We start from the raw sequence: 27,648 nt of genomic DNA, 5'->3' as shown, positions 1-27,648 counted from the left end.
TTGCACAGACTGGCAGGCAGGATTTGCAGGAAAGGACCTAAGGAGATTGTGGCTGGGAAGTACTGACACCAAAGACTCTGGCAGCTTCTCAAATCAGCCTCAGGTTTCCTTGTCTACCGGGAGCAACAACACCCGTGTGCCCTCGATCAAGGGAAACTCAGCCTGAAACAGCCACTCTCAGGCTATATAACTAGAGCCTCAACAGAGAATCATGGGCACTCAAAGGGCCTGGCTTCTTTGATGGGGGACTCCAGGGCTGTGAGGTCCTAGAAGGGGGGTGGTGTGACAGGTTGCAGACATGGTGGTCTGCCCACCACCATGGTCCAAGCCCAGCCCTCACAAGTCCCACACTCTTGGGGGTCACTGTACCCCACCCAGCTTGCTGGAGGTCAGGTGCAGCCTGGGCTTCTGCGGTGCCCACAGACTTCTAATCTGCATTTCTGCACCATGGATCAGGCACTAACTTAGGCAACTGCCAGTGTGCCACAAAGCAAGTTAGGAAAATGCAGAGAGGTGGCTGCCAGAGACAGCTTCATATCCTCCTAGCTGGGCACCTAATTCAATGGGGGCAGAGAGAGGGGTTATCCACATCTTCCCAGAAGTGAGGCTACTGAGTTATTCAGCCAGACATAGGCTCTGGTTTGACCCCGGGGATTGGACCCTGCTAGGGGGTAGGGGCATTGCTTTGTGAGCTATTGGGTCCCACAAGGGTCGAACTGATGGCTGAGCATTTTACGAAGAGGCCTGTCATCCACAATTGGCCTGAAGGTGGCAGCTTGTCCCATGCCTGGAGAGGGCTGGGAATTTCCTTCTCTGAAGCCCTTTAAAGTAGGCCAGCTTTTCTCTCCATGCCTGGAACATCTCCAACCTTTGGAGATTATGAAACAGCCTCACTTCCGTTTGCAGAGATGTGTTGATGGAATCTTCTGTACCACCCACCGCTCCAAAGCCTGCAATGGCACAGAGTAACCCCTGGCAAAAGGGCAAGCCCCCCAGGTTCCCCAAGAGTCAAATTGATGTCCATGTAAATACTGTTATGCCACTTGCTAGTTGTGTGGCCTGGCCTAGTGAGTGAACCCCTCCAAGAAAGAGAATCAGAATTCCTGTGATTTCCTCCTGCTCTCTTGCCTTCCTGACAAACAAGTCACATTGCAGGAGTCATCAGGCCAGCTAGGTTAGAAGGATAAGGATGGAGTCTGTGAAGGGAGACTCCAGGTGTCTCTCCATGGACACCTGAGCTCTGTAATTCTGCTCCAAACCCTGAAATGGTCCAATGCAGGCCTCTGACAAAACAGCAACCCCTAGGGAGAACAGCAGCAGAATTCAAATAACGAACGCCAAATGCTGTGGTGAGAGCTACATAAACATGAGAATGGAAATTAAATTGGGGAGGAGAGCTCAGAATGGACTTTGGGGACTGCTTTTTTTTCATTCTGTAGATTGCCTTTCAAAGAGAAAATTAAACACTAAGCATAAAGCAAATGTTCAAGGAGAGAGAGAGAATTTGCTTTCTTGCTGGTAGCCTGGATATTTTGGTCTGGAGCTGCCTCTGAGGCCCCCATCGTTTCTAGATGTCCCTGGCCACCCTCTGCAGACACTGTGGGGATGGGGAGGGGGCCGGTGATGATGGCATATTTCTGCACAACTAACCTCCGGAAAAGAGTCTGTGGACATGCAGTGCTCAGGGGGACGGAGGGAGGGACAGCCATGATGCATCAGCTGAAACTAGCAGAGCCACTAATTGCTACCAGGGACAATCCAAGCTCTAACTGGGGCTTTTATGAACCCGCAGAATTCCCAGTGAGCCTACAGGCTGCGGCATCCCAAAGTGTCTTCCTGCAGAGCAGCAGCAGCCACTGCACTAATCAGTCTGTCCTCAGCCTGCCCGGCCCTTCCCTCCCCCACCTCAGTTTTGTTCCCAGCATCTTGCAGCCTAATTATTCCTGGGCTGGGGGTGCATGTGGAGGTTGAACTCTCATAATTATATTAAGAGCTTTTGACAGGACCAACCTTTCTGTCTTCTATTTCTGTCTTGTTGAAATTCTACTGTGCCACGTTAATGGCTGAAATAAATGTGAGGGGAAGGATCCATCAACCCTTTCTGGAAGCAGGGGAGACAGTGCAGCGTGTGGTGTGCCCAGCACTTGTGGCCACAGGGAGATTTATGGCCCGTTCGCTTGACTAATAGGAAGAGTGCCCAGACTTATGTTGTCTCACTTAGAGTTCAATTTATTGCACTCAGTGTTATCCCAATATCAAATCATAAGACTGACTGGGGCCCCCAGAGGGCATCTGGTCTACCCCCGTTCCTAGCTCATGGGCTGGCTCTCGCCTCGCACCCTGCTCTTGTCTTGACCTGACCTGTGGTAGTTTGCCTTGTTGGGTAACAAATGATTAGTGCTGGCAAAATCAAGGCCACTGGCCAGGGCATTCAACTGGAATGTTGGCCAAAATCCCTACGGTCCGCCATCCCCAACCCATCTTCTTTGACCTCAAGGGGATAAAACAGTGTATGAGCATAATGACTGTCACAGTGGGACTCAAGCAGAGAGCAGGAGGGCTGGAGGCAAGATGGCCTTCTCAGTGTGATCAAATCACATGGGCAAATAGCCACCAGCTCTTACCGAGGACCCCAATAATAACTAGCATTATCAATTATGTACCATACGCCAGGTACTAAGTTAAGTAGATGACGTGACCTATCTAATTTAAGCCTCATGACAACCCTATGAATTAGACATTACTACTAGCTCACTTTTTAGGTGAAGAAGCACAGGCTTAGAGAGTAAGTTACTTGTTCAGTGTCATGTGTTTCATGTAAGTTTCATAACTGGATTGTATTCGTAACTGAGGTTTGAACCCAGACAATCTGAAGCCTACACTGTCAGCCCCATATGGAATTGCCAACTATACACCCAGCGACAGAGCGAGAGAGTGGGGGAAGAGCAGGAACGGTGTCAGACAGTTGCTGATGTCCTCACATTTCTCCCCACCCCCTGGGAAATATCGCTTGGGGCCTCCAACTTTGACTTTCGTCCTCCTCAGCTGCTCTTCTTTCTAGCTTTTTCGGGAAGATTTTCACCAGGGTTTGGTGGGCTCTAGAAGGGTCAAGGAGAGAAACCACAGCCCTTGACAGTTTTGTATCCTGAAAGTCTGTCAATTTTAGTTCCTGTTCTGTGCCTGACCCACACATTTTATTTTTGAGGAAATGAAACACCAGTTTCACTGAGTCTAGTCATTCCAAGAGTTTCGTTATCACATCCAAGAGCATCAGTCCTGGTGAATGGATGGATTCCTAACTTGGTGCTTACTAATCAATAGATGCACTGTGACCAGAGCATCACAAGGCTTGCTACTGCTTCATTCTGCCCTATAAGGACCCGCATTTGTCAGGAGAATGCTTTGCTTCTCCAGACTTAGGGAGGTTTAAACAGAAACAAACCAAGAAGCATTCAGCTAGACAGCTGATGGTGTTGGTCCAGTGGCTCGGTGATGTCAGGGCTGTCTGATCTTGGCTTTTCTTAGAAGGTTGCAGGATGACTGATGCCACTCAAGGCACATGATTCCATTAAACCATGAAGAAGGCAGGAAGAGATGGAGTTAACAGCGTCTGTCCTTTTCCACAGAAAAAGTGATGACCTTCCCAAAAGCTGCTAATGGACTTCTGCTGACATCCCATTGGCCAGAACCGTGTCATGTGACCACACCAGGGACTGGGAAAGGGAGCAATCACCTTTTATAATGGAGGCACTGAGGACAAGGGAGTGGGTCTGTCTGCCGAGTCAATCGACAGGTAGTGACTGCCAGAGAAACTATTTCTCAAACACTGTCTAAAGCCAGAATTTTCACCACGCTCTGCCACTTACTAGCTATGTGACCTTGGGAGAGTCACTTAACCTATGAAGTCTCAATGTCCTCACTTATACAGTGGAGGTAATAGCACCTACTCAAGGTTGTCTGAGAATTAAACAGTCTAACACATTGGGGAGCCCCACCCCAATGCCTGGCACATGTTACACAGCTGGCTCCCAGTCAGGCTCACAGGAACAGCAAGGGTTGACCAAGAGCAGTTGTTTAATAATATTAGAGAAATGGACACCCCCAGTGCTAGGCTACTTTCAAGCACTAATCAATCCCTGTCTTGACCTAAGCTGGAATAAATTTCAGCAGAAAGAGCAGGCCTGGGTTTGAGTCCCAGCTCTGTCTAGTTGGGCTGCCCTATTCCTCTTCAAGTCTGAATTCATTAACCTGCACAATGACTTGAAACCTTCCTTGCTGGCTGCTTGGGAGGACCAGAGGGAGCTCTGGACAAGCACCAAGCCCAGGGCCAGGCCCAGAGGAACTGCTCAATGTGTAGTAGCTGCTCTTACTACTGGAACCTTTATCAGGGCTGCCAGGCCATGATGGGCATGGCTCGGGGCACAGAGGTGTTCAGTATCTCTTCTGAAAGACAGCTTAGAGATTTCTCTGGAATTTGTTGACAGGATGCCTGCTTTATGAAACTTGACAACACCACAGCCCCTGGGGCTTAGCCACAGCCATGGACCAGTTAAGCAAAGAGGAATGGACACGGGTGGTCACTCCAGCCCTGCCCTCAGGGCCCTTGTTGGCACAAGAAGCGAGGCTGATGATGACGGGCTCACCAGGGGCCATATCCACTCTGAAGCACCAGCAATTCACTTTAGGAATCTTCCTGAATTAGTTTGGGGGCTTGGTGGGGGAGGGAGGCAAGCAAGCAAGATGTCTTGCAATTTCTGGACTCTCTTTCCACACACAGCAGAACTTGGTTCTACAGGTCAGGTCGAGCTCGCTGTTGTTCTGTGATTTCTGGGAGAAAACAATTGGGGAAGACAGAGCTTTGCTCCATATAGCCAAAAATAGCAGCTTTGTGCCTGGGGTTCTGCGAAATTATTTCCACAGGGAGCTTATAGGATTGCTCTGCACCCTGCCAGAACGGGGCAGCCAGCAACCAAAGAGTCACCAGCCTAGGGAAGAGGTACAAATTTTATTTGCAGGATATGAAGATTAATAGCTGATGCTATTTTATGCCACCTCCTAGAAGCATTATTTCTTGATTCACCAACAGTGAAAAGAGACATTGTTCAGTTTGCATGGTCCTCGTAGAAACTAGGAGTAGTTCATGAAGACCTTCGTCATATATTTTCCTATCCAGCACTCATAAGAGTTGGCTGGGCATATGAAAACTGGAGAAATGAGGAAACTGAGGTACTAAAAATGATTCTACAATTTTCCTAAAATCATAAGTAAGAAATTGCAGAAAGTCACATCACCAATCTGTGCATTGGCTTCGCCGTCAGGGAGTGGCCTAGCATCACAGCTCGGAGCACAGGATCTGGACTTAGACCTGTGGCTTTGCCACTACCAGCTCTGTGACCTTGGCACTAATGTACTTATTTCAATTGATTTCTTTAAAGCTCAGGTGCATACTGAACGTGAACGCAAGCCTCCAGCGTTCAGGGATGTTCATTCTTCTCTGGAAAGCCCAACACCTCCCCCGTTCCTCCTCTGTAGGGCACAGCCTTGCACATACTTATCAACTGGACTTAAACTATGGGACAAAAGGGTTGTTATATATGTGTATCCACACAGTCAGAACAAACAAATATCCATCAGAAAACCCACAAAAAGCTAGGCGAATTCATTCTAAAACTCCTGAGCAGAGAAAATGAAGAAAGGGTTGGAAAGACTAGATCCATTGGCTTTGACTAAAAGTTTCACTTCGGTCTGGATGTTTATCCTCAGGCAAAGCCAGCAAACAGATCTGGCCAAATCTCTGTGCAGGGGTTCTACAGTTGTGTCCTGGGAAAGTGAAGTGGCTTATCTAATCACTCCCCTCCCTCCTGCCCTGCTGTAGAGTAACAGGCAGGTGCCTGCTTAAGCAGGAAGGGAAAAAAGATGCAAAAGTGAAGACATTCCTATACAAAGTGTGTGATGTCATGTACAGCTCCTAGAAAGTCAAAGTCATGTCTTTGGAAGAAACCTTGCTCCAGCACAGATGGTCCTGCGTGATGATCCCAGCCAGCCTTTGGAACGATAGTTGAGATAAACCTCAAGTTATAGGTCTCCCCACAGAGGTGAGAGAAGGGTTGGATTTAAAGAGGAAGAGATTCAAATCATTGGACTCGCTTTGCCTTTCTTTTTTTCTTCTGGTAGATTCATTTTTCTAAGATCTACAGCAATTTTCTCAAAAGGAAACTTTTCAAAACATTGCACTTTGTTTATGCCAGGGGGCAATATATTTTTTAATTGAATCAACCATTTCATATTCTATCCATTCCTCCTGCTCTCTGACAGGTCACACTCTCTCCAGTGCTGACACAAGACCAGGGACAACCACTCCCAGTGGGGAGTGTCTTCGGGTCTGAATCACTAGCTCTGTTGGATTCCCATCTCTCTGCTCTGTGATGGTGGGAAGAGCTCAGGGATGATATGCTCAGGCTGCAAGGCAGGGGTGTGCATCAGATGCCTGAGTCCTTGCTTGCAGCTGTGTGAGCTTGGATGAGTTATGTAACCTCTCTGAGCTGCAGATTCTTATTGGTAGAACAATGATACTTCATAAGTCTGTAATGAGAATTAAGAGAATAAGACAAGAAAAACATGCTTCCAACAGTTATTAATACCCATTATTAGGCACAGATTGCAAGGTCATCTCATAGATCCCCCTATTCATATGCTTCCAGACCTCAGGTGTGTTCTCACCACTATCTGTGGTCATCTCAGAACATGTGTGCTTTGGACACAAGAGCCAGGCATTGCACACCATGCTGTGAGTCTTAGAGAGGGCTTTGCTGAGGCCCACGGGGAGGCTTTGCTCAGCCAAGCAAGAGCCAGGAATGGAGGTCAGGTGGCCTGGTACTGAGGCTCACATTCATTAGCTACCTTAAGATTTTAAAATTTTGGCAAAAGAGGAAGTGCTGTCAAGATACAATTCTCATGACTTGAGTCTGGATATGTGTCTTGTGCTTAAATGAAGCAGCTATGACGTGGGTATTCAATTTCAGTAATCTGTTCTAAATTTAAACATGCAAAATGTCAAGTTATCTCATTATTTTGCTTGGGTTAAAAAAAATTCAGATTTATGGCTGGATGTTAAAAGAACTTCTGCTTCATTTCAAATCCTGGCAGGCTCCTCAAAAGCAGCCAATAAGTCACTTCCTGAGCCTAAGGTCAGTGCCAAGTTGGCCCTGGGATGAGTATCGACAATAAGAGCCGAACCTTCTCTCCTGCCGTATCTGGGGGCAAGGTCTTGAGGCACCAATTGCTCATGGTACCACCTATGCTCCCCACCCACGTTCCCTTCAGCCCCACCCCAGGTAGAGCTCTACAAAGAGCTGCCACAGAGCACCTCAAATCCAAGAGCTTGGGACTCTCCTCCAAGACCTGGGGGGCTGAATCCTCCTGGCCCTCAGCAACTTGGCCCTGGGGCAAGGCGAGGTTTCTGCAAAGGTTTCTTCCCCACCTGGACTGAGTGCTGGGGCCTATGGGACAGTGCCAAGTCACTTTCAAATGTCTTTGGATGTCTGCAACTTAAAGAAGGTACCGGGGTAAAATATGCATCTGTTGGCTTTTGTTTTCTTAGATAAATGCCTTTAATAATATGCCACTTCCTTATCAAAGGCCTGATAATCATGCTTTGTGACAACTGAAAACCCTTCCTAAACAGACAAAGGAAATGAGCCCTGTGTCCATTTTTTATTCATTTTCTAACCAGGTCTGGTTACACCCTCTGTCTGGTATAGATAAGAAAACTTATTCACTTTTTTGTAACTTAGAGCCAAAATGTCAGAACTCTGCAGTGTATCTGGTACTTTCACAGCCTGATTAGTAGTGTTATGGATCATAAATTGTCAATTGCCCCCCCTTCCCCAGTGCCACCAAGAGGTGCACCAAAAGCCACCCAATCTAAAGCCGTCCGTCTCCTGGTCCATTGCACAGCTGCAGTCCCCTCTCTCCACTTCGGTTCCCAGCACATGACTCTCTGAGAGTTTGCTTGTTTGTGCATCTTCTGTCTCCAGAGCACAAGAATGTAAACTCCTGAAGTCAGTCTCCACTGTTCTGGTCCACGGTCCAGAACGCTGAGTTGCTCAATACCAGGGCTCTTCTTAGATTTAACTCCTGTGGTGTGGGAAAGGCCATGAAATGAGTGGAGAACCAGAAGAGGAAGGAAAGTTCCATGGGAGAGGGGACATAGCCACCGAGGAAAGGAAGCTGCTCCAGTAGAAACCCAAGGAGGGAAAACCAAAGAAAGGCTGAGCAGTGATGTGGAGGAGCGAGGATAGTTAGGCAGGGTGGCTTCCTCCTTCCTTTGTTTCTGGAATAAAGAAGAATTTCAAGTCTGAGCTGAGCTTTTCAATCATGCTGCTTCTTAGGCAAGCTGCCTACTGCTCACGTGATCCTCTCTGCCATTCCCTGCACCCACGATAGACCCCAAGCAGCCACCAGGGTCCATCGCAACCTCTGCTTCCATGGCCAGCCACAGCCCACAGCTGGTAGACGTGCAGCAGACGCCCTGTGGACGTCCGTGCCTGCAGCACCAAGAGCGGAAATGGCTGCACGGGCGTCACACGCCGACTTTCAGAGACGTCAGCCAAGGAAGAGCCTGGGCAGGTGGCGCCCGGGAGCGACGTCAGGTGGGGCGGGAGGGGCTCCGAGCCATGTGTTCGTCAGCTCGGGGCTGCCATAACAGAGCACCACAGACTCGGTGGCTTAACACACAACAATGATTTCCATAGTCTGGAGGCCCGAAGCCAAAGATCAAGGTGTTGGTGTCTTCTGAGCCCTCTTTTCTTGGCTCACAGACGGCTGCCTTCCCACTGTGTCCTCACACGCTCCTTCCTCTGTGTGCACATGTCCCAGGTGAGTCTGTGTGTCCAGATTCCCTGCTCCTGTCTGGACACCAGTCAGATTGGGTTAGGGCCCACCCTACTGGTCTCATGCTAACTTGATCACCTCATTAAAGGTCCCATCTCCAAATACAGCCACATTCTGAGGTACTGGGGTGAGGGCTTCAGTGTGTGGATTTGGGCGGGGGATTATTCTGTCCATAACAAGCATGTGGAAGCATGGAACTGTGTGCACTGCTGGCTTTGGAAGTCTGAAGGGAGGCGATGTGGGAAGGAAAGACGCAGCAGCAGCTAGAAACAGGCAGGTCCTGGAATTCAGAGTCATCGGTTAGAGTGGGATTGTGTTATGGGTAGACTTGTGACCTCAAAAACAGTGTGTTTTGAAATCCCAACCCCCAGTACCTCAGAATGTGATCTTACTCAGAAATAGAGTTTTTACAGAGATAATCAAGTTAAAATGAGGTCATTAGGGTGGGCCCTGATCCAATATAACTGGTGCCCTTATAAAATGGGGAAATTTGGACACAGACAGACACACACAAGGGAAGACATATAGGAGAGGACCGTGTGAAGACAGAGGATTGGAGTGATGCATCTGCAAGCGGAGGAATGTCAAAGATTGCCAGCAACCTCAGGAGCTAGGAGAGACAAGGAAGCGTCCCCTACAGGTTTCAGAAGGAGGATGGCCCTGCCAACACCTTGACTTCAGACTTTTAGCCTTCAGAACTGTGAGACAATAAACTTCTGATGTACTTTGTTTCGACAGTCCTGGGAAACTACTACAGATTGTGTCTGAGACCTCGGACCTGACCATCCTTGATCTGGCCATCAGCCTGCCAACACCTGGACAAACCCCACTTGGGCAGGTCACACATACGGCAGAGGCAGCTGGACACCATGATCCTGGGATGGGTACCCCATGTTCATAGCTGACCACCTCCAACCGGCTGGTGTGCCCCTCAACTGACAACCCAGACGTCACCAGCCAGTCCTCACATGGAGACCTTGCTTTCTAATATAGGACAGAAATCATTCCTGGTCTTGGGCTCTAAAAGACCTTCTTCACTTCTCACCCCCAGGAACCCACCTCTACACCCTGTGCTGGATTTGGTTCTCTGCTTGGCAACAAAACTTTTCCACTCAGTGCCCAGTCTTTGGTGCCTTAGCTTTTTTCTTTTTAACTGATTCCACCTTGTTCAAGATAGTTCTTGAAGCAAGATAGCATACGATGAAACTAAGATGATCCTCACCTCCGATTTCTGCACAAAATTGAAAAGAAAATAGACTTTAAAAATTCTACAAGGGCAGGGATCTTTGTTTTGCTCCCTCTGATGGATTCTGTTTTAGTCTGTTTTGTGTTGCTATAACAGAAATACCTGAGACTGGGTAATTTATAAGGAAAAGAGGTTTATTTGGCTTATGATTCTGCGACAGCTGCGTCTGGCATGGGCCTCAGGCTGCTTCTACTCATGGCGGAAAGTGGCAGGCAGCTGGTGTGTACAAGCAGATCACATGGCGACAGGAAGCAAGAGAGAGAGACAGCAGGTGCCAGGGTCTTTTTTAAGCAACAAGCTCTCGTGGGAACTAATAGAGCGAGAATTCACTCATTAATCCCCCCTCCCCCAGGGAGAGCATTAATCCATTCATGAGGGATCCGCCCTCATGACTCAATCAGTTTCCAACACTGCCACATTGGGGATCAAATTTCCACATGAGTTTTGGAGGGGACAGTTCATCCAAACTCCATCAGATTCTGAGCACCTACAGCAAATATTTGTTGGCATATGCACCATATAAAAATTTGTTGAGTGAATAATGATTGAAATTGAGAAAACAAGTATCTATTCTGGGCAGATCTCAATAATTAATTAGTAACATATAGAAACTTGAGCAGTTCAAAATGAACTGGTAGTATTTCAGAATATAGGCGATCTCATTTGAAAGAATAAACTGATATGTTTTAAGATAAAGTTCTTTGCTTCTGCACAGCAAGGAAAACAATAGGGTGAAGAAATAACCCACAGATTGGGAGAAAATATTTACAAATCATACATTGGACTGGGGGCTAATATCCAAAATATACAAGAAACTCAAACTACTCAAGGACAAGAAAGCAAATAACACTATTAAAAAAATGGGCAAAGGACTTCAACAGACATTTCTCAAAAGAAGACATACAAATGGCCAATAGATATATAGAAAAATGATCAGCAGCTCTAATCATCAGAGAAATACAAATTGAAGCTACAATGAGATGTGACCTCATACCTGTTAGAATGGCGGTTATCAAAAAGTTGAAAGATACGTGTTGGTGAGGGTGTGAAGAGAGAACCATTATGCACTGTTGGTGGTAATGTTCATTGGTACAGCCACTTTGCAAAACAGTATGGAGGTGCCTCGAAAAACTGAAAATAGAATTACCATGTGATCCAGAACTCTCATTACTGGCTATACACCCAAAGGAGTTGAAGTCAGTACATAGAAGTGATGTCTGCACTCCTGTGTTCATTGTAATTCACAACAACCCAAATATGGAATCAATCTAAATGTCCATCAACGGATGAGTAGACTTAAAAAAAATGTGGCATATGTACAAAATGGAATACTATCCAGCCTTTATTAAACAGGGAATTCTGTCATTCACTACAACCTGGATGAACTTAGAAGACATTACGTTAAGTGAAATAAGCCAGGCACAGAGAGACAACTACTGTATGATCTCACTTATATGTGGAATCTGAAAAAGTTGAACTTATAGAAGCATAGAGTACAATGGTGGTTACCAGAAGCTGAGGTGGAGGATGGAAAGGGAAAGGAGAGATGTTGGTCAGCGGGTACCACATTTTAGTTAGACAGGAGGAATAAATTCTCGTGTTCTCTTGCGTGGCATGGTGACTATAGTTAATAATAATGTGTATTTCAAAATAGCTAAACGAGGATTTTAAATGTTCTCACCACAAAAAATTATAAATATTTAAAGTGACAGATATGCTAATTACTCCAATTTGATCATTCCACAATGTACATATGTAACGAAACATCACATTGTACCCCATAAATATATACAATTACTATTTGTCATTTTAAAATAGAATAAAACTTTTAAAAAACCATTAAACTGTTGGACTACAAAAGGAGATGACTGTAGAGGCTCACCTATACTTGAGAGCAGATTCAATTGAGTAGGACATTGAAAAAAGGGAGAAAATGGTTAAGATTTATGACCAAATGTATCATCTGTGTAAATTTTAATAATAAAATGTATGATTAATCAGTTGTATCTCATTTTTTCCAAATATAATAATTCCTAATTTATTCAGAAAATTAAATAATAAAGATTTTTGCATTGTTCCTTGAGTTTACTGCTTCCCTTGCAGCTCTCCTAGGTGGTGGATGCTTTTTTCCAGCAGCTTTCACGCCACCTGACCTAGCAGCAGGGCAGATGCTCTCCTAATTTCTTGAGTGTTTTAACTCCCAGTCCACTGTTGCTCTGTACAACATATGCACCATTAATTTGTGTGACTTACACAGAAATAATTCTTCCATCACCGTAAACTCTGTTCCGTGAATTCCTCTCCTCCAAAGACCATCTTCCATTCTGACTTACTTCTATTTCTCAGACACATTTATGGTAATAAATGCAATACTTGAAACTCCTCATGATTTTGTTTTCACTCATCCCACTCTGATCCCTACATTTAATTTTTCCAGTTCACTCCCTCCAGTACCACAATTCCAACAATTCTTAGAGCCCACCAGAACCTCAAGCCTATTGATTCTACTGCTTTTCATCACCCCTCACCCATTTGATATTCTCTTTCCTCACCTTTCTTTGTAGAAATCCATAGTTCATCATTACAATCACTCACTTAGTCCATCCTCATCTCCTTCCCGTCTCTCCGTTTACCATGCAGGCTTGGCAAAAAACAAATCCCGGCTAGATGAAAATCTCTGTTACCTCTATGTCTGCTCCCATGTGGTTGAATATGGATGGGAAGAAATGCACAGTCATGCTGGCTGGTCTCACCTTAAATGCATGGCCGCAAATCTCAAATGGTCCTTTGATGCTGCTGGGCAACCGGACTGTACATACTTTCCTAATCCATTCACCCTCCCACTCTTCTGGATGAGAATTTCAATTTCCCCAGACCCCCAGCACCTTCACCCCATCCTCTCAGCTGATGATCTTGCCTCCTACTTCACTGAGAAAATAGAAGCCTCCAAGGGCTTCCACAGACTGCTGCCGCCATATTTGCCCACCTACAAGCACCTGCACCTGTGATCTCTGTTCCCTCTAGTTCCCACAGGTGAACCATCTACACTGCTATGTAAAGTCAATTCCTCCACTTGTGTCTTCAACCCCATCCCATTCTCTCTTGTCTGCCCAAGGACATCACTCCACCAATTCTTTCTTCTCCTTTTCATCAAGAAGTCCCTTCTTTACTATTTTTCTTATCTGAGGGAGAAGAAAACAAATAAAAAACTGCTTTTGACCTCCTCTCACCAGGCACTATCCCATTTCTTTGCTCCTCTTTACAGCATCATCTCTCACTACCTTTAGTTTCTCTCCTCTTACGGTCTCTTAAAATCTTCTCTGGTCTGGCATTGACCCACGCCAACCACCAAAACTATTTTTCTCAAAGCAGTCTATGTCCCCCATGTTCAACTTATGCCCTTTACCTTGTCTAATCAGACTCATCCCACAGATCACCCCCTATGAACCTTGTACTGGGCATCCTACCTGACTTTGAAAAAGCACATTTACATACCCACATTTATGTATATATACTGAGTTCCTGCAAATACATGCTCTTTTATTTGTAAGACATGCCATGATTTTATGTACTAAGAAAGAAAAAACATTGCCAATTAATCTATGATGTCACTGATTTTAAGATGCATCCAGATTTTAGATGTTCAAAATGAAAATAATCATCTTATAATCAATGCAATGTTTTTTAAAAAAATAGAAATGAGACCTTGTATTGTTCTGTCTTGCTTTTCTCATGTAATGGTACGTCTTAAAGAACTTTCTGTGTCACGTTTTTTGCACTTTCAAGGCTCTGCATAGTCATCTGGCTGTTAATAGAGCATCATTTTTTTTTTTTTCTTTTTTGTCCTTTTTTTTGAGACCGGCTGCACTGTGCTCAGCCAGTGAGCACTGTGAGTGCACCGGTCATCCCTATATAGGATCCGAACCCGCGGCGGGAGCGCTGCTGCACTCCCAGGGCCGCACTCTCCCGAGTCCGCCAGGGGCTCGGCCCAGAGCATCATTTGTTTTAACCATTCTCCTATGAAAAATCTTTAGGTTGTTTTCAGTTTTTTACTTGCAAAAAGCTGTAGTAAACATCATTGTTTATATGGAATTTTTATTGCACTTTTACTCTAATTTGAAAAAAAACATTAACATAAACTGAAAATATAAACATATTGAAAGGTCAGAGATCTTTGTACACACAAAATAAATTATTAAAATTTTACCATATCTACCTCCCATATTTTAAAAATAAAAGAAAAAGTATACATATAAAGTTATGTCCCTTTTGTACCATTTTTCTCTTTCCCTTTCCTGAGACAACCACTTTCTCAAATTTGATACTTATCCTTCCACTCTGTTTTTATATGTTCGCTGCATGTATATGAATCTATGAATAAAAATCATGTTTTGTTTTGTTAGCTTACATAAATGGTTTATATTACACATATTGTTCTATTTCACACCTGTGTTTTTGAAATCTGTGTGGATATGCAGTTTATTTTTTCTGTTTATAGTCTTCTTAAACATCATCTACAAGTAAGCATAAATTTCAAGAAGTGAAACTCTGGATCGAAGTGTATGTACGTAAATGTGCAATTGTGTTAGATGTTGAACAACAATCCTCCCAAAAGAAGATGACAGCACTTTCTCCAACAGTTTTTGTGGAAATCCTCACAACCTCAAATCAATCTTTTTCTTTATGTCATCTCAGTGTTTTTGTCTTTCTTAGGAAGGCCTTTCTTATCTCAAGAATACAAAGAGATGTTCTATTAGTTACCTGGGTTTTCTTTCTACATCTTCACCTTTAATCCATCTGGAATCTATGTTTGTGTATGGTATGAGATAGGAATCCAATTTAATTTTTTTCCCTTATGAATATCGTTCATTGCTTTTTAATGTCCTATTTGGCTGCCTTGGAAAGATATGCCTGGAAATGATCAGCCCACAATGTATTCCTAAGGTCAGCAGTAGGATTCTGTTCTGTTCTGGCTGCATGACTTGTGGGGAGTCTTTCAAGTGGAAAAAGTGCGAGTGAAACCAACCACGAATGCTTCACTGTTACACGCATGAGCGACTTGCTGTTTTTCTTCTGGAAGATACTCTGACCTCCGCTCTACCTTCCCGAATTCATTTCCTTTCAGTCTCAAAAGCAATGACATAGATTTGCTTTCTATTTTGCACTCCATGAGTGATCACATAAAACACAGCCCCTACTCGCAAAGTGCCTATGGTGGTGTGGGAAAACCAAGTCCCAGATATGTAACTAGCATGTAAACGTATGTACATGCAGGTGAGGTGAATAAACACTCTCGGGCAGCATATTAGTGCATGTGAGCAATCTGATGAGTGCCTGTCTCCTCTCCAGCTCCCCAAGAGGGCAGGATGTTGTCATTGTCATTTTCATTTGCTTGGAACAAAATAGAGGTTTGGTAAATGTTAATTGAATGGGTGAAATAATAAGCAGCATTAGAATTTAGACAAAGAGAGAAATCGTGTGGTTAATAAAGGTCAGACAATGTTTCCCAGAGGCAGGATTGTTTTGGCCGTGAGCATTTCAAGAAATGAAAGAGGGAGTAGGGCCCGCCAGGTTCATCTGCCTTAAGCGTCGACTCCCAGGACCCGTGTCCCCTGTTCTTGTGCACTTGTGCAGGTCGGCTGGGAGGGGGTTGAAGGCTGCAGCGCGATGGTCAGCTCTCTCCACCGTGCTTCTACAAATGCTCCCGGAGGCTCACAGCTTTTCAGACCCACGAGAGAACTGCTTTGGCGGCCACTTGCCTGCCGCCTCTCCTCTCTGCGAGAATGCACCTGCCACAAGGCATCAGTTCCAGGAACACCGTGAGATGCAAGACCACCTCTTTCCTCTTGTCCGGACACAAACTGAGCCTGATCACTCCTCTCAGAGCCAGTTCTAGCGTCTGCCCAAGCACAAGCGTGCCACCGCGGCCCTGAAGGAGCTGACTGTGCAAGTCAGCACTGAGGGGGACAAAGAAAAGAAGTTGAGGACAAAAAAAATGGACCCCAATCCACATGCTGAGGCAGAGCCGCCTGAATTTCCCTGGTGCGCCTCCTAGGACATGGGGCACTGGGACAAGGAGGGTGGCGTCAGTGGCACTAGCAGGGAGCATATAGGTCTGTGTGGTCCAAGTTCTTCAGGTTAGTGTCTGTTGCAGAGACATGGCCCCACCCTCCGCCGATGGAGCAGAAACGGGGAGAATCCAAAGCCCTTCTGGCCTCCCATGGCCAGAGGGTGCTCAATGGATGTCCTGGGGACAGATGAGGCTTCCTTTCTCTTGAAAAGTGTAATCCTATACCTGGCTCTGTGGGGAAAGGGTCACATTCCCAAAATGACCATTCTTAATGTTTTTGTTTTAAGTTACAATCAGCAGTGTGGTTTTGACAGTCCGTTAGTCCTCCCCTGTTTTCTGTTTTCTCTGCTCTCTTCATTATGGGAAACTTGGAGCCAAATGACACGTTACTGGGGCGATACTCTCAGGGATGAGTCGCCACAGCTCCTAGATCTTGCTCCTTACTCTTCCGTGACCACAGTGACTCCTGCCTTTCTTCTCCAGGCCACACCAGCCACCACCAGCTCAAGATTAAGCCAGCCTCTACCCCGAGCTCACCTGGTCTGTAAAATGGGGTTTGGAGACCACAATGACATAATCACTGGTAAAGCGCTCACCACTCTGCCCAGCCCAGACAGTGGAAAGATGTGCAGGTCAGCTGTGGCCACCTTCCTGAGGTCATCATACCACTTTGGCCTTTGAGAGTTTGGGGGTGAATTTTAAAGTTTATGTAAATCAGAATACCCATTCTAACTCTCTCATCTTGGAATGTGTTGGGGGCCCCACTTCTGCCTTGGCCTCTTGCAAGAGATTCTTCCCCATCTCTGGTGCTCAAGAGACTCAGGGAAAGGTCCTCCCCCAACATCCTCTCTTCCTGGGTCTGCCCACGTCTGCTTCTCTGAGCCCGGGCTTTTTTCTGGATGTCATGACCAGGGCTTTTGAAGCCTACAGAGCAAAATCTTTAACAATCCCTGTGACCAGTACTCACAACCCAAACAGGAACCAGCTGGCGAGAAAGCCTGGCTTCCTTCCAGTGTCCCACGACACGTAGAAGAAACACTAATTGACTTGATGTTTACCGAGTGCCTCCTCCATGTCAGGCTCTGTTCTAGGAACTGGGGATATATCCAGGAACAAAATGGACAGATATTTCTGCTCTCGTGGAGCTTATGTTATAGCAGGGGTGGGAAGTGGGGACAATAAAGAAATGGAATGAACTGAAGTTAACACAAATTAATCTTTTAGCAGATTATCTCACCACATTGACATAGCCCAAATTTAAAATATATGCATATTATCCTAATGGCAATTTAATTCAGACCATAAGAGCCATGATAATTGCTCTTATCTCCTAACGCTGCAGAGGCTGGTCATAGAGTTGAACAGAAATCTGTCTGAGCTTCTCTTTTAAAAATCTCACATGGGTAGAAGAGCAGGCCCAGGAAAATCCTTCCCAAGTCCCACAGTAACATATAAGAAATGCCAACCCTATACAAATGTTTGATTAAATTCTGCAAATCTGAAACGAGGGAGAATGCAACTAGAAAAGGCATTGCATGTTAAGCAAGTAAGGACTGGCTCGAGAGCTTTAAAAAGAAAGTCCGCATGATATGAAACACTGAGAGAAGAATCTACTTCAGCAAATCTCTACCTCACAGCCATCTTTTCCAAACTGAGGGTGTTTCTGTGGCAGTGTTACCTAAAGGAGACGGCATATGTTTCTAAACCAATAAATCCTGTGTACTGAGAAGTGAACGCGTTCTAGAACTTTCATCTACTGTAGATATGCACACATAAACACACACACATGCAAGTATACAAAACCCAGCCATTTAAAATTTTCCTACTAATCCCTGTTTTCTGTGAGAACTTGATCTTGCTGTCAGAGCTTTTGCCTGCCACAGAACATCCCAGCTCCACGTCTTTGCTTGGCTGATGTTTCTTGCCCCTTGGGACTCAGCTTCCATGTCACCAACTCCTGAGAGGCCCTTCCTGACTAGGCAGGCTGTACCCTTCAGCCCATGCTCCCACCCTCCCCGTCACTTCCTTTCAGAAGGGAAGGAAGAACTAAATATAGTGTATTTAGTTTTGTCATAACTAAGTATAATTGGAAATTTTCTCCCCGCTCATTCATTTCTTTGCTCGTTTGTTTGTTGTATGTCTGCCTCCACTAGCAGATAAGCTGCATGGGAATGGAAAACTTATCTTGCCTGCTCTCTCCCCAGCTCCTAAAACAGTGTTTGGCAACAGTAAGTGCTCAGTAATATTGCTGAATGGACAAATGAGAAACTGTGTGAGGTTTGATTTAACAAAGTGGCTTTGATTTTGCTGCCACCTCAAGCAACCGTCTTGTTTCCCTTCCTTTTCTGCACAGTCCAATCCTCTGCCTCCACTTTTGAAGGCTCCCTCCTCAGTCTGGCTTCCAGTCACATCTCCTTCAAGGTCAGACCCTGTGGCCTTTCTCAACCTCAGCTTCTTTGACATCTCCAATTGGGCACTGAGGAACTTTCCTTAGTTTCTTCTCACAGATGTGACCTAGGCTAAACTGAGCCCTTGGCTTTTGCGTGTTTTTATTTTGGCTTCGTAAGTATGTGTGCTTCCTATCGCCCTATAAATAAGAGTGTTCCTTGAGGTTCTATCCTGGGAGCTTTGCTTTCCCTGCCTCTCCTCTTCACAACAGAGACGGCCCCTACTGCCCTGTCTTCACCATCTCTTGCACGGATGACACCCATGGGAGGTTCACAAATGGCCACTCTTTTGCCCTGGCACACGGACGATTATTTTCCTGCATTCACTTGATCTCAAGAATGATCATGTGACTTAACTTTTGCCAGTGAATTGTGAGAAAAAATGTCATGTGTCACTTCTGGGCAGAAATTTTATGAGCCAGTGCTTGGTTTGCTGTGTTCTCCTTTTTCTGTCTCTGTCATATGAGAATACGTCGAGATGGGGCCACATTCAACTGAGTCCCTGAGTAAACAGGGTGAGCGGAGTCCCCCTGCAGAACTACAGCGAACACGGAGCGTGAGTTACAAGTAAAGCCCAGTTTCAAGCCATTGAGATGTTAGTGCAGCTTGTTATTGTAGCATTACCTCGTCTATCCTTAATGGCACAACACCCCAATGTGACTTTTTTCTGAAGCTTACATTAAGCTTAAATTCTTAATCCAACTGCTTTCAGGATTTGTATCTGGATTTACTTACAGAAGTATAAATCCAACATATCAATCTCTATGTTTATTATTTTTCTCCCCCATCCCTGAAACACAGCTCTCTTCCTGACTTTTCTGTTTTGGTCAATGGCACTAACACTCTTCTAAAAACCTAAACTTTACACAGTTAATTATCACATTTTGTCCCTGCTTTATTTAGGACTCTGCTCTGTGGTCCTCGTAGGAGTCCCCGTGGTCCTAGCCTTGGTCCCCTCATTCCTGGGCTTTTATACCTCTTGAGTCCTCTTGCTGCTTCCATTCTCTTCCCCGTTACGACCAACTGCTATTCCTTTGTCATTAGCCATTCATGAACGTCACAAAGGTAAATATCTAGATTTATTATTCCTTTGTTAAAAACTCCAATGTGTCCCCATTGGCTACTGAATGAACTCCCCATCTTTGATCTGGCATTTGAGACCCTCTTCTCTCTCACCTCTCGTCTCATCTCACTTGCTCCTTTGTATGGATCTTACATGAGCACCACACCCCGCAGCTCACCGTAAATGGGATGTACCCTGTGATGCTTAATCTTTTGTTTCAGTTTGACTGGGCCAGTGGATATCCGGATGTCTGATTAAACATTATGGCCTGTGAGTGTGTTCTGGAAGAGATTAGCACTTGAACTGGTGGACTGAGTAAAGCAGGTGGCCCTCTCCTGTGTGGGCAGACGTCCTCCAGCTTGATGAGAGCTGGAGTAGAGTAAAAGGGCAGAGGAGGGTTGATTCTCTCTCTCTCTCTCTCTCTCTCTCTCTCTCTCTCCTCTCTCTCTGCCTGACTACTTGAGCTGGGTCACTGGTCTTCTCCTGCTCTTGGACTGGGACTCACACCATCATCTCCCTCGGTTTTCAGGACTTCAGCCTTGGACTGGAATTTCCACTACTGGCCTTTTTGGGTCTCCAGCTTACAGACTGCAGATCATGGGATTCTCAGCCTTCATAACCATGTGAGCCAATTCCTTACAATAAATCTCATTCTCTCTCTGTAGAATATATATATTCAATTGGTTCTGTTTCTCTGGAGAACCCTGACGAATGCATACCCTGCCTGAGCTTGTTTGCCTCGGTGCCCTTAGAATTAATTCCCTGTCCTTGGAATGCTTTTCTTCCCACATACTGCTATCAAAACCCAAGTTCAGTTTCAAAATCCTGCTGAGATGCTACTTTCTTCATAGAATCTTTTCTTTCTTTTTTTTTTTTTTCCCTTTTTGTCTTTTTTTGTGACTGGCTATGGATCACAACCCTCAGTGTCACGCCCGTACCGGACCGGGACCGGCAACGGGATCGCAACCCTCGGTGTTGCTCCCACACCTCGCTCAGCCAGTGAGCGGCCGGTCTGTATGTGGGATCCGAACCCTCGGCGGGAGCGCCGCCGCGCTCCCAAGCGGCGCACTGTAGCAGTGCGCCACCGGGCCGGCCCCATAGAATCTTTTCTGGTCACTCCAAGCCAAAGTGACTCCTCTGTCCTCTGACCCCAGGACACTTGCTCTGCTCTGCTTCTTGCTGTCACAGTAATTTCTGCAGAGGTCTCACCACCCTTACTGGACAGTGAGCTTCTCTACAAGAAGTCACCATAGGAACATCTGTGGCTCCCCACAGAGCATAGTGGCTAACCTTTGCTGTTTCTCCAGAAACACTCATTGAATGAAGAAGCACAGGACATGGCCTCACTTCACAGAAAAGTGATGTGTCTAAGTGAAGAGAATTCATGTGAGAATTTCAGGTTTTGACAGAACAGGGGGCTATATGAAGGCTAGGCAATAATTAGTGTTGTTTAGTTTTACAATGAGATTTCATTTTATCTGAATTAGAGAATTAGAATTAGAGATGTTCTGCTGGTGATAATAACCACCTATATGTTAGAGACATCTGTAATTCACCATCATTAGCTTTTCCCACTATAGTATGTTAAAAAAAAATACCTACAGACCCCACTCGTATACTTATGGCTATTTATTCACAACACTGTAAGTTCTGGAAAGTCTCAAATCTTCCTGCTGTCATTTATTTCAGGGGAAAAAAATCATTATTAATGAAATGGCTCCTTTATGACCTTTTCTTTGCTCTTGGATATTAGTTTCCAACCTTACCCTTCTAACCCTGGGAATACGAATGACAGAATTTTGTAATGTCATTAGTTACCATGGAGATGGTGACTCTCTAAAGGTGGAAAACATAAACACAGATAAACATTAACATGGACTTGTTCTGAGAACTCTCCGTATCAGTGCTTCTTAAAGTGGAGTCCCCAGTCCAGCAGCATGAGCCTCACCAGAGCACATGTTGGAAATGAAAATTCTGGGGCCCTTCCTCAGACTTTTGAAACTCTGGCAGTGGGGCCTAGACACTCGTATTTTAACAAAGTCTTCTTGGTGATGCCGGTGTCCATTCAAATTTGAGAACCACTGCTACATAATCATCTGTTAAGACCCAAAGTCAAGAGAACTAGAGTAAGTTCCATTATCCTGTATGGTCACAAGATATCTTTGGGTTTCTAGTTGCTCATCTGTTCTTAATATATTCTGTCTCTTCCTATACTGACACAGTGCTCAGATTTAATGAAAGTACTGGTGTCATGGTTTGACAAATATTCTGAAGTATAGATTGTTAGTTTTAGCTGGTCTCTTATGGTTACGTAAACAGACCCACACAAGCAAGCTAGCTTATGTAAGGGGGGTGTTTATTGTGATGAACTGCATGAAGCAATTAGGAGAATTTCTTGGATATCTAAGAGGAGAAGCTCTAAAATAGGGCTGGACCTCACACAGTCTGCAGCTCAAGGATGGTTCTGGATTTAAATTGGGTCTAAACATCTTGCCAGAGCTTTAATGAAACATAATTGTGGTGCAATTACAGCACTATCTGTCTCCCTTTTCTGTCCTTCTATCTATCAGCTCATTTGTTTAATCATGTTTGTGAGCCTCCATAATTTGGGGTTGCAGCGCTAATCCTTTCAATGTTTTTCAGTGAGAGAGAGTGTGACAGGTCCAGCTTATCCTTTGGGTGCCACACTATCGGTCATTTGTATAGATAGTCAAATATTTAATAATTAATACATAACAGACATCATCCAATCAGAATGGGGAACCTACTGATTAGAACAGGATGACAACCAATTAGAATTGGTACTGACTGTACAAACCTGGCACAGCCATTCCAGTGCAGACCTGCTGAATATTGGGCTGAAAAAATGACTGTGTAGGTTTGTCCCTTCAGAAGGGATTATGGGCACAGAATAAAGACCCATATAGCAGAAACTATGGTTTTTTTGCTCGACATCATATCTACAAAGGTCACCACAGTGTATGGCACATAGTAGACACTCATTAAATGTTTACCATAATGTATTTTGAAAAAACTTATTTACATATTTGTCAATATTTAAATATGCCAGTAAATATATTTAAAATCCAAGCTCTACATCATGTTTAATATGTTGTTCCTTCCTTATCAATGGCCTTTCAGCCTCCTTGTTCATTCCTCATGACCCATTCCCACCTCACTAACATTCATATAGACCATTTCAACAACTTTCTAATTTATCTTCCTGCCCCTAGAATCTCTCTTTCTAATGCAACTTCTGTATTGTCTCCAAAGCATCTCTCTATTCCAGTGTTTAAATATTCGAGTTACTTATCCATTCTTCTGTTTGAGGATAAGTTCATGAGGAGGAAAGGTATAAAAACATATGTAAAAGTGATAAACAAAAACAGAAGACAGTGGTTGTACAAGGAGGAGTCAGAGAAAGTTTTATCCTAATTCATTATATGTTTTTAAACTTAAGATATTTTAAAACTTATCTTTATAAAACACAAAAGAGTTGATATTATTATGTTACTGTTAGTAGTGTTAGCAATAAAAATAAATAAATAAATAAATAAATAAATAAATAAATAAATAAATAAATAAATAAATAAATAAATAAATAAATAAATAAATAAGAAATTTTTCTGGCAGTAGATTTCTGCTTCTAACCATAAAAGTATTACACTTAGCTTTCTGCTGAAAATAACTCTAAAGCTGAACAATATATATGAAACAACTATTTCCAGGCATGAAACAACACACAGCACAGGACCATGACCGTGAAAGAAGGAAATTCAGGATGTAAGCCCATGGGCACTCTGGCTTTCTTTCTGGGGACACTTCCCTGGCACAACACAGGGAGATGCAAACCAAGCAGAGCTGTCATCATGCTAAGCTAAGCAGTCAGAAGGAAGAGTTCTGGGCTGCTGAACAGCTGGAAATTGTGGGTCAGATTACCTGAGAAGAGAAAGTTCCCTTTTCAGAGGGGTGACATCAGAAGTCAGCATGAGAATTCATCTCAATTTCTTGGCCAAGGGCTGGACCATGTATAAAAGGGCTAGACTCCAGAGATCAACTATTTCAAGAAAGTGAGCTGAAAGATGATGTTGGGAGATGTTGAAATTCTAGATCAACCACAGTGGAGACATGTCACTGAGTACTTCAGACATTCAATTATGATGCCAGAAAAATGAGACCATAGGAGTGAGGACCATGTTTTAAGACTAATGTATTAGTCCATTTTCTGTTGCTTATAACAGATTTAAATTGCTTTATAAGTTGCTTATAAATAAAATTTATTTCTTACATTTCAGAGGCTGGGAAGTCCACAGTCAAGGGGTACATCTGGTTAGGGTCATTTTCTTGATGGGAACTCCCTACAGTGTCCTGTGGTGACTCAGGCAATCACACAGCAAGAGAATGGGAAGAGCTCTCTCAAGTACTCCTTATAAAGTCACTAGTTCACATCCATAATAACTCATTACTCCAATAATGGATTATTCCATTCATGAGAGCACAATCCTCATGATCCAGTCACCTCTCAAAGGCTCCATCTTTCAAATATCATAATCAGATTTCCCACCTTCTTAAAACTGTTACAGTGGGGATCAAGTTTCCAACACATGAACTTTTGGGGAACACATTTAACTCATACCAACTAAGTTCAAAATTGAATAGACCTGCACTATGGAAGAATGAAACAAGCCTGACAGAACCAAAAGAATCTACCAGTAACTTAATAGTGATTAAAGTACAAAGTAAAGCATATCTAAGTACAATGTATCAAATCACTGAAAACTAAAGATGAAGAGAAGATATTAAAAGCAGCCATATATTTTTTAAAAGTTATGAAAATGAAAACAAGGGTATAAATGACAGATGACTTCTCTTTAGAAATAATGGAGGCCAGAAGACAATGGAATGACACTTTTAACTTTAGTAATGGTGGGAAAAAGCTCAACATGAAATTCTTTAACCATTAAAAATATTCATCAAAAATTCAGATGAAATAAAGATATTTTCAGAACTACCACCCTATAGAATCTGTATTATAAGAAATGTTGATGGCAGATCTGTATATAAGAAATGCTAAGGGAAATTCTTCAGACTGGATGGAAATGACACCAGATGGAAACTTGGATCTACAGAAAGAATGAGAGAACCAGAAAAAGTAAATATTATGTAAATATAAAATAATATTTTTGTCTCAATTTCTTTGAAATACAACTGATTATTTAAAGTAAAAATAATATATCACATTATGGCACTTTATTACTTATGTTGACTGACTAAATACCACAACAGCAAAAAGGATAAGCAGAGTAAACAGAATTTTGTTGTTGTAAGGTTCTTACATTTTGTGTAAACTACTAAAATATTAGTTCTAAGTTGACAATAATAAGATAAGGATGTGTTTTGTAATCTACCTAGGAGCAACCATAAAAAATTAGTGCAATGCAAATAGAGGAATAAAAATGGAATATTAAAAAATATATTAATCCAAAAGACAGGAAAAGAGCAGATAAACAAAAGGAGATAGGGTAACTTAGAAATAAGTATCAAGATGGTAAACTTAAACCCAGCCATATTAATAATGACATTAAATGTAAAGAAATGAAAATTCTAATTAAGGCAAAAGCTATCAGACTAGATTAAAATGCAAAAGCCAACCATATATTGCCTGAAAGAGACAGAGACATAATTAATAAACTGGCATGGACAGGTTAAGAGTAAAAGGATGGAAACAGTAAGCATAAGAAGGGTGGTGCAGGCCTATCAACACAAAATAAACTTCCAGAAAAGGAACGCTACCAGTGGCAAAAGGGCATTGCATAATTATAAACAGTTTAATTCATCAGGGAGTTATAGCAATGATATACCTTACGTAGTTAGGAACAGAGGTTCAGAGCACATGAAGAAAAATACTGACAGAGCTAAAGGAAGAAATAGACACACTTACAAAGTTGCAAATTTTAATGCCTCTCTCAGTAAGTGATAGAATTAGACAATCAACAATGATATAAAAGATTTTTACAATAATATTAATCAACTTGACCTAAATAATATTTATAGAACACTAATACTACACCCAACAACTATGAAGTGTACATTCTTTTCAAGTGCACTTGGAATGTTCTCCAAGATAAGCAATATGCTGAACAATAAAACAAGTCTCAACAAATAACAAAAGATCAAAAAATTGCAGAGTTCATTTTTTGGCCAAAACAGAATTAATTAGAAATCAAAAACAATTAGATAGCTAGAAAATTCCCAAATATTTGGAATTAGTGCATTTCTCCATAGCCCATGGATCCAAATAACAGTCACAAGGCATGATAACACATTTTAGTTGAATGATAAAAATGCAAGTCGACATTTGTGGGATGCAGCTTTATTAAGCAGTGTTTATAAGGAAATGTATAAATATAAAGATTATATTAGAAGAAAAGGAAGATTTAAAAATCAATGGTCTAAGTTTCTACCTTAAGAAACTAGAAAAAATACAAGGCAAAACCAAAGTAACCAGAAGATAGGAAATGATAAAGAGCAGAAGTCAATAAAATAGAAAACAAACAATACAGAAATACATCAAACCCCAAAATAGGTGAGTTGAAAAGATTAACTAAATTGATAAACCCCTAGCAAGACTAATCAAGAAAGACAGAAAATTAGCAATTTCAGTAGAGGGGTCATCATTTCAGATTCTACAGACATCAAGAGTATGACAAAAATATTACAAATACCTTTATAATGATAAATTGGGTAACATGTAAAATTGTTAAAATCCTTGAAAAATACAGCCACACTGATAGATACTCTTTTATTTACTAAATGAATTTAATTAATGGTCAAAATCTTTCTACAAAGAAAACTGCAGGTCTAGTGGTTTCACTAGTGGCTTCACTAGTAAATTCCATCAAATATTTAAGAAAATAATACCAATCTTAAACACGTTTATTCAGAAAAGAGAGGACAGAACACTTCCCAGCTAGTTTTTTCATGAGGCCATCATAACTCAATACTAGCCTGACAAACAAGGGGAAAGAAAATTGAAAACTACTACCTGTTATGCATATATATGCAGGAATCCTTAACAAATTATTGTCAAATTGAATCCTGCAGTGAAGAAAATACCACATCATGATCAAGTTGGGTTTCTCTCCAGATTTTTGAATAGCTTAATACTGAAAAATCAATCAATGTAATTAATCGCATTAACAGAGTATAGAAGGAAAACCATATAATTCATATCGAATGTCGACATAATGGAATTTTAATCTTGAATTAAAATAATCTTGTAATTTTGAAGAAAAATAAGCCTTTATATTTTAAAAGCCTTTACTTTTCCTGGGGATTCTGTTACCTACAGCTGAATGCAGTTCCTGACTGAGACAAGAAACAACTCTGGTTGAGTGTTTGTTCTATGCTGGGCTCTGTTGGATGAGGTCATTTCTTTTTGATTTAAATTCCCAAAGCCCTTTGTAGCAGGCATTTTGCACACCTGTTCACAGATGAATAAACAGTAAACAGAAAGATCACCTCCTTTGGGCAGCCTTCCTAAAGAAAATCAACTGATTTTTCTGTGCTCTTATCTAGCGCACAGCTTATCTAGCAACTGAGGTGTATTCTAGGTATAGAATCATAGTCTGGTCATATTCAGGTGGGCCCTTTGTGGTTCGAAATGATGTCTTATTCACCATGTCTTTGCTAGTGTTTGAATAGAATATTTTTCCTTTTTTTTTTGTCTTTTTTCGTGTCCGGCAACGGATCACAACCCTCAGTGTCGCGCCCGTACCGGACCGGGACCAGCAACGGGATCGCAACCCTCAGTGCTGCGCCCGCACCTCGCTCAGCCAGTGAGCGGGAACCGGTCTGTATGTGGGATCCAACCCCTCGGTGGGAGCGCCGCCGCACTCCCAAGCGGCGCACTGTAGCAGTGCGCCAGCGG

This window comes from Galeopterus variegatus, unplaced genomic scaffold (genome assembly GCF_000696425.1).
Source record: "Galeopterus variegatus unplaced genomic scaffold, G_variegatus-3.0.2 Scaffold1478, whole genome shotgun sequence".
In the NCBI taxonomy this organism is placed as follows: domain Eukaryota; kingdom Metazoa; phylum Chordata; class Mammalia; order Dermoptera; family Cynocephalidae; genus Galeopterus; species Galeopterus variegatus.
Note: the sequence above shows the minus strand (reverse complement) of the source record.